The following is a 13,575-nucleotide window of genomic DNA, read 5'->3' as shown; positions in this document are numbered from 1 at the left end:
AATAAAATTAATCATAAACTGTAAAAAATGAACTTAATTTTACACTCACTCACTCAAATACAATATATGTTATACAAGTTGAGGTGGTTTTTCACTAGACAATATGGTGCTACGCGTTTATTTTCGTTGATAAACATGGTAGATAAAACTGTTTTAATATAATATTTTCTTTAACACATATTCTATTTACGTTTACAAGATAAAAAACATTTAAAGAAAAATATTTTAAGAGATATTTGGTTCGTTCGTGTATTTTTTTGTTCTTTCATATTTATCATTCTAAGTTAAAGTTCTCTCAATATCTTTCAAGGTTTTAACATCAAAATCCAATCAAATTTTGTGTTAAATCTACTTTTTATAAAGTTACCGAAACTGGAACACCTATAGAATAAATATTTTTCAACCTATGGCTTAACTGATTGATTCCGTACTCGAAATAGCTCGCTTCTTATAAAAAACAACCCCAGTAAAATCAACAAAAATCAATTAAAAGTTATTTTTACCTTTACAGTGACAATTCTTATTCAAAACTCATAATTGGATTAAAGTTGTCAGGGTAAAATGAAATTCTAAAACTCTACAACTAATAAATTGTACAAAAGCTTCAACTTGTTCATACAAAAGTTCAACGTTTAACTACATTCATACAAAAGTTCTACAAAAGCTTCAACTTGCTCAACAAGCTTTATGATGTATGTATATTCATGCTATTTTTCCAACCCTTTGATTTTATCGACGATTAAGTAAAGAAAACTTTATAGTTCCAGTTAAGAAAACTTTTGACTATTTTGATATATCACTGCAATATTATGTTTGCCGCAACTTACTAGATAATTTTATGTCATTATTTGCATTTTTAAATGCTATCGCAATATACATGAAGAAAAATGTTTCACCCAAAGCAGTGTAGTTTACTCAGTGCAGCCAATATAGTGTGAACACGAAATTAGATCACACACAAAAAAAAATGACGTAAAGAAACCTTAAATTGATGTCCCAGTAAAAAAGTTCTATAGAATTTCTATAAACTTTTGAAACATATGACCTATAGAAACTCTATAGAATTTCTATAGAATGTCTATTAGTTTCTATAGAAATTGCTATAAAATTTTGATTTCTATAGAAAAAAGTAGAAAAAAAAGGTTCTATAGAAATTAACAGAGATTCTATAGAAATTTAGGGTAGTAGTAACAGTATCGAAAACAGCCAAACTGATTAATCTTGAAAAGGAACTTTCCAGAATAGCATCGATATAGAGAATAACATCGAAATTGTAAAAAAAAGGAATTGTATCGAAAGTCCGAAAAACAGAATTATCTCGAAATTGTGAAAAAAGGAATAATATCGAAAAGGGACTTTTCGGAATAATATCGAAAAAAAGAATACATCGAAATTGTTAAAAAAGAAATAGTATCGAAAATCCAAAAAGCAGAATAATCTCAAAATAGCTCAAAAGAGAATAATATCGAAAAGAGACTTACCGAAATAACATCGAAATTGTGAAAAAAGGAATACTATCGAAAATTCAAAAAACGAAATTAAATCGAAAATGTGAAGAAAGGAATAATATCGGAAAGGGACTTTCCGGAATAATATCGAAATTGTGAAAAAAGGAATAAATTCAAAAAGGGACTTTCCGAAATATCATCAAAAATGCGAAACAAGGAATAGGTTCGAAAATTCCAAAAGCAGAATAAATAGAAGGTCAGTATTTTGCGGTTTTGAATCAAAGTGTAGTAATTATACTGTATAATTGTATAATTTATACAATATAAACTAAAAGTTCTATTAGTAGAACAAAAAATATTGAATGTCGCGTTGTTGGCTATTTATAAAACGATTTAAAATGAGATGTTTTGATTTTATTTACATTTAATGTCAACAAACCATAAAAAGTTACAAAATTTTTAGTCAAAATCAATAAAGGCTTACGAACCATAAAAAATTTTAAGGATAAAGTTATTTGTAAATATGCAAAACTATATTGCAACTAAGTCATCTATTATATGTGTGAAAAATTTTCAAGAAAAAAATACTTTAAAACAAGGAGAGCAGGATAAAAGATCCTGCTTATTAAAACAATTAAAAAAGCTAATAAAAATATCCTGATTAATAAAACAAGAAGAGCATGCTAAAAGATCCTTTTTAATAAAAGATTATAAACAATACCCACTCTACCTCCAAATACCATGGAAAAATTACTATTACATGTAGTCACCTGGCCTTCTGTTCCAGAATGTTTAACATTGCAAACACTAAAAAAATATTGAGCACACAATTTTAAATACATTGCTGGTATGGTATGTAGCTACCAAATGTTAAAAATTAATTATCATATTGTATTTTACAAGATGTTATTTAATAAAGTTTCGATACCAGAAGTTATTGAGTTTATTATACAAGTTGCTGAGAGCTTAAATGAAAATATTTTACAAGTTGTCTATTATCTTTACATAACGTTTTGTTATAGTTATAAAAATTCCCTACATATTTATGTTGGAACACTTTCCTACTTACTTACAAAATCATGCAGAATCTGTTTGGTTTGGTTTGGTTTTTGAAGAACTTAAAACAAATAAAGAAGAAATTAGAAAATACTGATAGATATGCATTATTTTAGGGTTATACTTCCATGCAATTATTCAAAGCATACACTATATCACCATTAAAAATTATTTGGAAAGATTTTCCATTGCTTTCTTTATTGAAAACACATTCTGGTAATATTGACACAATAGAATATGCAAAGTTATTACTCAATATTGGCCCAAAATGTTGCAAGATAACTATTTAATATACAGAAATACACAGAATACTCTTTGAACTAAAAAAACTGAAGTCTAAACTTTTAAAAAATGGTATACAATAGAAAATTGTTAAGAACGTTCATTAAATAATAGGAACATTCCGTACATATCAAAAACTGATTCAGTTATAAGAATTGATAGTAATTGATGGAGAAATAAAACGATTGAAACTGTGACTATTTTTTAAACAGTGCTTTTGGTGTGCAAACATATATTATATTAATAAGTTTTCTAACAACATTTGGGAATATTGAGTTTCTTAAAAGTTTCTTAAGTTTCAAGTTTTAAATCGAATTGAATTTCATTGCACGTGCAAATTAAACTGTTTATAGTACGTGCAAATTAAAACTGTTCATTTAAACTGCTATTCTCCATTTTTTATAATGCTAACTTCGTGTAAAGTTGATGCGATATTTAGGTGAAAAGTTAGGAAATATTCATCGAACTCTTAAATAAGTTTCTTATTGAAAAGTGATTTAGTATTAAAAGTTTCTTAAGATTTTTTCCTAGAACTATTTAAATTAAAAAAAAAAAAAAAGTGTGATCAGAAAATCATATTTTCGATGTTAATCATAAAAATGAGTTATCGATCTTATTTCATTTTTATTGATTTCGATATTGTTTCGCATTTGTGAATTTCGATATAAAAACTTTTCGATATTAATCTGAAAATCACATTTTTGATCTTAATCATTAAAATGGGTTTCGGTCAGTTATTTTTCGATATTAATCATTTATTCGATCAGTTAATTTTCGATACTATTCCGCTTTCCCGAAATTTATTGAATTTCTATTGACCATATGTTTTAAAAGTTTATAGAAATTCTATAGAACTTTTTTTCCTGGGGGTGTTTGTGCATTTTTTGAAAAATAACTTTCAAAATCTTTCAAAAAGTAGAAAATAACACGTTTTACTTCTTTTAGACATTTCATTTCAAATAATGTGTCTCTTTTCAAGTTTCAACAACTCTTCCCTAGATTAATTATTAGTTAGGATTATTGAGCAGTTTTGTAGCATTATTTATGTTATGATTATTAGCATTATTAGTTATGATTATTTTTCCTGAAGAACTTTTATCTTATTATCTTTTATTTTTAACTTTTACTTTTTAATATTTTTTAGTTTTTATAAGAGGGTTTAGCTTGAAAACAAAGTGAAGCAAAATTGCTTCAAAACTTGAGAAGTTATGAAATAATTTTTTTAAGAAGTTATGAAATAATTTTTGGTGGTAATGCATATAGAGTCTGTGGTTCATGTTACCCACATGTTTTTTTTTTTAGCTAAGTTTTTTTTTAACTGATCTTTAACCAGAGGTGGAAAGCAGAATAACATTTGCTTACGTTACTGTAATTGAGTAGTTTTTTTGTAAACTTTGTAATTTTAAGCATTTTTTTAAATGTGTACTATTACTTTTACTTAAGCCTATATTTTTAAAGTATTATACTTCGCTACATTTTAAATCATATACCTAACTGAGTAAAAAAATTTTGTTTCAGATTTTACGTCACGCGATAGGAAAGGGAAAGAGAGGAGTCAGCATTTCAGTGACGATTTGTTACAATGGAGAGGGGTATTCGATTTTGGGACGCAACATTTTTTTTTTTTAGTTTCAAATCTAGAAAAACCTTTTAACTAATAGAGTGCATAGCCAAACAAAATCCTCAGTTAAAGTATGTACATTCAACTGCGGCTATTCCAATTTAACTTAAATTAAAATCGAAATTTTATTGGACTTTTTAAATTGACTTATATTTTAGTAGATTAATGTTGACTTGAAACACTACGTTACGGTTTTATCAGCCGTGATAAAGTTGTAATAGAATAAATAGTAATGTACATGACATTACAACAACTTATTACTAATGAAGTTATTTAAACAATATTTTTATCAAACAATTAAATATCTTCAGAAGTAATTTGTCCCTTAAGTCACTAACTTAAAATTTAAAATAAAAAAAAAAGGTTTGAGGAAAACTTGAACCCACTCCCTAGTTAAGCACGTCTCCTAACTAGAACTTTTACTCATCCGCGGCTCTACGTCAATACATCAATATCAAAATAAAAATGCAAATAATATTTTTACTGAGGAAAATGCAAATAATATTTTTACTGAGGGCTTATTTTTTAAAAATCTGTTTATCTAGTATATTTATGTTTAAACTTGATTAAAAAACGGCACCGCCTTTATTCTACTCAATATTTAAAAAAATTAATCATATATACTGCACAAGATTCTCCAAAAATAAGTTTATTCAATCCAAAACCTATTATTCAGCCACTAAATACTCAATTACAAATCGCGAACCTAAATTATGGAACACACTTTAAATGATGATCTTAAAACACTCTCTTCGCTTAATCAATTTAAAACAAAACTTAGGCAAACACTTCTACTAAACGAAAATGACTTAAATTTCTTCTAAGGCGTTAAATAAGAGATTTGATATATATAATGATGAATATATTAATCAATTTTATATATACACATATATATATATAAAAAATTCTATTGTAAAGTTTTACACGATTTAATTTTATCATTTGTTTATTACCGAGGATGCACAGCGGGTCAGAATGCCCATTTTTGTGCCAAAATTATTTTTTTTATTAAATATTATTAAATTTAATATAAATAACATACTTAGAGCTTCTAAACATGTTTGTGACTAAAAAAATGATTTTATAAATTTTTTTTTTCTTAATAATTATAAATACAGCAAAAAAAAAAAAAAAAAATGCATTTTTTCACATCTTATCAACTCAATTCAAACACAATCCACAGAATAAACATTAAAAAATCACATTTTACTGTTTTTAATAGGTACACAATCTTATGAAAAAAATACTTTCATGTCTTATCAACTCATTCAAACACAATTTACAACTTTAAGACAACCATCTATGTCTGCATATATTTAAATGAAGTATTTACAAATTTACAATGTTATCTCCTGATAATAATAACTCCAAAACCTCAGCAGGAAAGCCTTTCTTTTTTGAAGTGCAGGTTTGCCTCAAAGGTGCTATGACAAGATCAGATGAGCATAGAAATCTTTTCAAAATGTCCTCGTTTGCCATACATCTTGAAGCTTTTCGAGCATGACGTTCACGAAACCGTTTGAAAACTTTGTTTGTTGCCTCCTGTGCTTCTTCACTCATCATTCCAATTGGCAGTGAGATTCTATTAATGATAGCTGGGCCGTATATCAGCAGTTTGTGGAGGCTTTGTGACATGTAGTACCATGGGTACATTTTCACAAACAAATTTGAAGTTTCTGTACACATCATGGTAAACTTTTCAGTATTTATTTCATAGCCACTTGATATGCTTGACAAAATAATGTGTAATTTTAAAACTAGTTCCTTATTGACACCTGTTATATTTGCAAAAGAAATGGCATCAGTAAATGCTCGTCGAGAAGTGTTGCCATCATTAGATGTACCAGATCCTCCAGACTTTGGTTGATCAACAACAAGGCCCATCTGTTGAAGAAAAGCTTGTTGGATGTGAGAGTTTGTTTCAGAAACTTGTGCTTTGTCTTCTGCTGTTCTTGCTCGCCACTTTTTGATAGGCAACTTGTAACTAATATAATATGCAGAAAACACTCAAAACATCGAATCCAGCAATGCAGTGTAGATAAACCATACTGCAAGCCTTTTGCCTGGTAATTTCTTACTATGCTAGCATCAAGGTTGTTCATCTCTTTTGGTGAGCATCCACAGATAGAGCAACACTGACTTGAGTTAGTGGCCTCAGATAAAGTTGTGTGTACTTTTCCATCAATCATTGTTATTTCAATCACATCCTTTACTTGAAGTACTTTTCCATTGTTTAATATAATTTTTGTACAATTTAAATTCCTTACTTCTTCTTATAGTTGAGCTTCTTCAGAGATTATAATATCTTTAGACTCTTTTTCAAACTGAAAACGCAAAGGGCGACAATACAGAGTTGATGATGGTTTTAGGTTTCGCCACAAAGTTGTCTTTTTTCCACCAGCAAATGAGCTCAAGTCAAGTGGTAAGTTAAAAACAATGACTCTTCTATTTGTATATTACGGATACCATCTTTAGACACTGTTTGCTTATAGACACTTTGTCCTGTTGAGCCATCAAATACTGCCTTGTATCTTAAAGTAGCAAATATGGTTGTATCACCAGCAACTGTTTCAATAACTTCATTCTGTACTTGACATAGTCTTTGTGCAGTGTGGTCGACCAAGCTCTGCATTGAGATTTTAGCAAAAAAATCATATATCTTTATTTCATTTGGATAGCAAGATAATTTTGCTGCCTTTATTATGTGATATGAAGGATAAAGTTCACAGTTTTTTCTCAAAGCAGCATTTCGATGTAGTTGATATCCATCTTTGGTCATATTTGTATTTAAAAATAAAGCTAGAGCCTCATTGCCAGAGAGTTGTTGAGATATTTTGTTACTATTGTCAAAAATTCTCTTTACTGCATGTACCTCATCAAGTTTATTTTCTTTTTTAAGAGAAACTTTTGCTGCAAAAGTAGTTCATTTGATTAATGCCCATGTTGTAGAGAGTTGGTACGCCTGTACTTTGTTTGAAGTGAACAGTCATCAAAATTCTCAATTGAAGGCCTGCCACGTGTATCTTGTTTCACAGGAATATCAGTAAAAACATCAATCTCTGTCTGTAGCCACTCTTTATGCCTTTTTCGAAACAAATACGGTTACCTTTTAAGTCCTGCCATCTCTTTCTTATATGAATTAGCAATGTTTCCAGCTTAGGGTTAGGGTTTACCAGATTCATACCATTGATAACATCATTTAAAACACCATGGTCAGAGATTTTTAATTTATTTTCTAGCATGTAGGTATATATATCAATGTATTTCATTTTAACTTATAAATTCTAAAATACATTCATTAGAAATCATTTAAATGACAGTATATTTATGCCTAAAAGTTTGAAGATGATGTGTTTTATTTTTAATTAAAAAGCCAAGTGATTAATTAAAAATTAACTAATTAAAAAAGTTCGTGATTTGTTTGTCGCGGGCAAAATTTTATTTATAACCTGCTATCTAAAAGTTAAGTTGTGGGCAAGGTGGTACTTTGTTGAAGCTAAAACTAACTTTAAATTATAATATATATACTTAGTAAAGATTTTAATGCATTTTCAGACTGGAGGATATTGGAGGTTTTTTTAATTGAATAAAGTAAGCAAAAATTTACACTAAAAAAACCTGTAAAAACACATCATCTTAAAAATTACATAAAATTTCTTACTTACAAGCAAAAATTTGCAGGGAAGTTATTTTGTTTCAAAGAGTATCAATCTATCAATATATAAAAAAATTATAGCACAAATAATTTTAATTAAAAAATAGTTGACAGTTTCTGTGTAGCAACACATATATTTTATTAATTTTTATTTTAAAACTTACAAATCTGGCAAAAAAATTAACTTCAGCAGGCCATATAAAATTTAATATAAAAGCTAGTGACTAAAAAGTATCTTTTTTTTAAAGCTTGATAAGTATGGAAAACAACTATTACCATTAAACCTACGTTGAACACAAATTTTTTTTTTAATTTTGGCACACCTTGACCCACTGTGAGATGTAAAGAAGTTTATATTATATACTCTTGAAATCTTATGTAAAAAGTACCCTTATTAATAATAATAACAACATATTGTTTGCCATGTATTTACCCAGGAAAAAAGGTTTTATAGAATTTCTATAAACTTTTGGAACATATGGCCTATCTAAATTATATAGAAATGCTATAAAATTTCTATAGAATGTCTATTAATTTTTATAGAAATTGCTATAAAATAAAAAGTAGAAAAAAAAGTTCTATTGAAATTTCTATAGAAATTAACAGAGATTCTATAGAAATTCTATAGAATTTCTATAGACCATATGATCCAAACGTTTATAGAAATTTTATAAAACTTTTTTTCCTGGGTATATGTGAGTGTATGCATTCACTTGTTATCTTTTTGTTTTTGTTATCTATATTCTTTTTAATTTTTATTTTTTTATTTTTTTTTATTTTTATATATTTAAAATTTTTTTTTTTGTTTCTTAATTATTCTCAATCTAATTTTTTTTTTTAATTTTTTATTTATTTATTTCTTTTTTTCATTCTTTTTAAGAAAATTTAATTAATATTTAAAAGATTTTGTATTATCTTACACGGTTTTTAAAAGCTATGTTATGTATGGTATATATTACGGGGCTTAGTCTTTTTGTTCCTGTCATGCAAATTTTTATTTATTTACTTAGTTATTGTAATTATTGTCAAACGGCGAAATATATATATATATTAAAAAAATTTGTAGGCGCGTACAAATAGCGATTTTCAAAGTAATAGTTAACAGTTAAAATTAAAATTTATATGTATTGAAATGTATTAATTAGTTAACTAAAAGCCGCTAAGAAAATTTAAAATATTATGGTATTATTAGTCAAAAATTGCGTGACGTAACTTATGGACGACCTTTCATTTAGGCATCAAACACTTGCACTGCTGACTTTTCGAATTTTAATCTTTCTTTTTCGAGTTTTAAAATAAAATTTTAAAACAATTTTAGAACAAAATTTAAAAAACTGTTAAAAAAGTAACGTGGCAACTTTTACCCTGAGTAAAAGTTTTTTAATAAGCTACTTTTTACTTGTACTTGAGAAAACTTTTAGACCGGTAACGTTTACTCGAACTTGAGTAAAACTTCACTCAAATAACAGTACTTTTACTTGAGTACAAAAACTTGTTACTTTTTCCACGTCTGCCTTTAACTCTGTAGAACCCATAAATCACATCAGTTATTTTGTTTATTAAAAAAAACTCGGGCAATCGAGTTTTTTTTTACTATTTTGTTTTTATAGTTTTAAATATTTTTAAAGTTTTTATAGTTTATTAAAAGTTCGAAATTTTTTAATTTTAAAAATTTCGAACTTTTAAAAGTTCCATTCTTGTTCTTTTATTTTTAACTTATATTAACAACCTTCCACAATCTTTAAACCTGATGCTAAAATGTTTGCTTATAGCACAAATTTATTTTGTTCATTACCATCAATCAAAGAACTCTATGAACATGTGAAAGATAACCTTGAGAACCTAAACTTCTGGTTTGAAGTAGTTAAATTATTCATACATCTTGTTTCGTGCCTACCAGCAGAAAGAAAATTTGCCCAAACATGCAAAGTTATCTAGTATATGCCAATATTGTTTGCCAATATTGTTAATATATGCCAATATTGCTAATATATGCCAATATTGCTAATATATGCCAATATTGCTAATATATACCAATATTGCTAATATATGCCAATATTGCTAATATATACCAATAATGCTAATATATGCCAATATTGTTGGAGGAAATGCAAACTAATCTAAACTAAATTTTCTATACACATTAGAAACAGGCATCAGAATTATAATTCATAATGCCGCTCTCCTACTTAAAAACTTGAATGCATTAAATATCTATCAAATAAATATCTAATATAATTTATTTATGCTCAATTATAAGCTTTGTTTGTTTGTTATATAACCGGCTTTGTTTATACCCAGCTTATTTTACCAATAAATTTTTTCAAGTCAATGCCAACAGATATATCACACGAGACTTTGCATTGTCCATAAAATAATAATAAAACTCTCAAGATTATTAATTGTATACGGTGGCCTCTACTTATATATACGGTGAGTTCTACTTATATATACGGCGGCCTCTACTTATATATACAGTGGCCTCTACTTATATGTACGGTGGGCTCTACTAATATGAAAAATTGATACCTCAAAAAAGAGAATTTACTAAATTAAAGAGCGTTTTTCTAAATAGGAGCTAACTCTAGTTTTTCCAAAGTTAAGTTTTTTTTTAACATTTGTCTGTATTGAAAAAAGTACAAATCTAACTACGTTACTATGAATAAATATCATCATTACATTATCATATCAATTATGATTACAAAATTATTGTCATTAAAAAAACGCTTCGCCGGATAATTATTTTTTTAATTTTTTTTTAAACTATAAAAATGTGACTGAGTCCTTAATTTTGTTTTTAAAAAAATCTCACAATTAACAAAAACAATTTTAACGATATGTATTAAACGTAAAAGATAAATAATAATAATTACAATAAAAAAAAAAGAATAAATAAAGTTTACAACTATACTTTATAAATTATTTCTATATAGTAGACCTCAAAATGTTCAATGTATGTTCTTTGTTGTTTTTTAAATTTTTAGTTTACTTAATATTCTTAAGGTTCTTAATGAAAAGACTTCTCTCTGTCTTCTGCGAGTTTTTTTACAACTACAAAGCTTTATTATAATTTGTTATAATTTATTATATATATATATACTTTTTCAACAACAACTACGTGCAAGTCTCTAGTAGCCGTCTCTAGTAGTAGTCTCTAGTAATATATATATAACATTATACTTAAAAAACAAAAACAAGCTACATAAGTATTTTTTTAAAAATGGGCATAAAATTCTCGAAAGTGAAATTTACTATCAGTGAACTTAAAACTTATCCTTGTGTAATTTTTCAAAATCAAGAATCTTTAAAAAAAAATAATTAAATTTGCCGTTTTGAGTTAAAAGTTATGAGAACTGGCGGACTGGAGTTTAATGAAATGCGCCAACACTTAACTTCATAAACGGGGTTTTTAATAATTAATGTTTAAAATGACCAATAAACCTCGACATACTTTTGCATAAATTTCAAATCAACTATTATCAAATCTAGTATAGTAAGAGATATCTTAAAAACCCTCCGTGCGAAGAAAAACTGAAGAGCAAGTAGCGCTTGGAGTGGTCAAAGTATAAAGCAGCGATATTTCACTAAACAATGCTGCTTACAGAGTTTCAGCGAAATATAAAACATTTTTGAAGAAAATATAAAACATTTTTTATTTTTATTTTCTATTAGCCATTTTTTAATAATATTAAATAAATATCAAAGCATACACCTGAGCATACTCAATGTAAAATTGGTTAAAATTTGTTCGACAAAAAGGTTCATATAGAAGTTGGTATTTCTTAGAGAGTATTTATTGGTAGGTTTCAAGGTAAATAGATTATTAAAAACGACAGGAGAAAGATTATTTTTACATATATTTACAAAGCATAAAACATTAAAAATATTGAGTTCGTAAATATTATTCTCATTTCAGAAAAAAGTTGTTTAGAGTAAGAAAAACGATCAGCAAAATTAATACGTATTGCATGTTTCTGACGGCAAGGGATAGTAACTTACTTTTTTCAGTGCTTTTTTTTTTTTTTTTAAATATATATTTGCCGTATATTAAAATTTACAATGAAATAAATCGTGTTAATAAATAAGAGAGCTGGAGCAAGCAGAAGACATAAACTGTCTTATCATCGAGCCCCATTTACATTGAAAAAAAATCGTCAGCTTATATATAAAAAAAGAAAAGTAGCAAAGTACATAATAAGCATTTTACACGTTAGTTACAATATAAATATAAGTGTTGAAATATAATGCAATATATCAAAAATTAACAAAAGTTAAATTTAAATAAAACAGCAACAAAAGAGAAGTAGTGTCAATAACTATTTTTTAGATAATTTATATTATTTATTTTAAAAGAGATATTTTAAATCAAGGTCATTTTGCAATAAGAGACTCTTAGATTCTTTCCTGAATTGTTCCAAAGAGATGTTTTGAATATTATTTTTTTTTGTAATAAATTTTAAAAAATGATTCCACAGAAACGGTCCACGATATTGAATTTGGTAAGAACCTAGTTTTAAATTAGTTTTCGGTACAATGAAGTTGTTAATTGAAAATTTAGTAGGATACTTGTGCGAGATTTCACTAAAGTAAGACTGAAACACAATAGGAGAAAGCCCACGTTTTATTTTAAACATGAATTGTAGAACCTGGTGTATATTAAGTTTATAGATACTTAGGGCACCAAGCTTCCTTAAAAGAGGTTCGCAATGAAAAGTTCTGTGTGCACCAAATACAATCCTGCATGCATGTTTTTGCTTACTATAAAGTTTTTTTAATTTACTATAACTAGTACTACCCCATACAATATTACAGTACGAGATAAAACTATGAATAAATGAAAAGTATATTTTTTTTAAGGAAGCAGTGTTAAGATATGGTTTAGTTTTATATAATATGGAAATATTTATTGAGATTTTATTTTCTATGTATTTTATATGTGGTTTCCATGACAAATTTTCATCTAGTATTACTCCTAAAAAATTAACGATTGGTTCCCTTTTAATAAATGTTTTATTGATTATAAGATTAGGTAATTTTAGAGGAACATCATCACCTTTACTAGGTTTGGAGAATAAGATAAATTTAGTTTTTTCTACATTTAACGAAAGCCTATTACTTGTAAACCACTCGTTTATTTTTAATAGTTCTTCATTAAATATATTAAAGAGAACTTGTATGTTTTTGTCGGAATAAAAAAGATTGCAGTCGTCTGCAAACAATATAACATTTAAAATATTTGATGCTAAGTACAAATCATTTATATACAATAAAAATAATAATGGTCCTAAGATTGAACCTTGGGGCACACCACAAGTTATGTTTTTCTTTTTCAGTTTTTTTATAAATAATACATTGTGACCTGTTTGCTAGATAATCTTCAAACCAAAGTAAGTTTTTATTTCTTACTCCATAGAGTTCCAGTTTTTTTATAAGTATCTTATGGTTAACAGTGTCAAAGGCTTTTGACAGATCAATAAAAACTCCTAAGGTAAAATAGTCATTATTGAATGCAT

The sequence above is a fragment of the Hydra vulgaris genome, chromosome 09, assembly GCF_038396675.1.
Source record: "Hydra vulgaris chromosome 09, alternate assembly HydraT2T_AEP".
In the NCBI taxonomy this organism is placed as follows: Eukaryota; Metazoa; Cnidaria; class Hydrozoa; order Anthoathecata; family Hydridae; genus Hydra; species Hydra vulgaris.
This window is presented reverse-complemented; position numbering follows the sequence as displayed.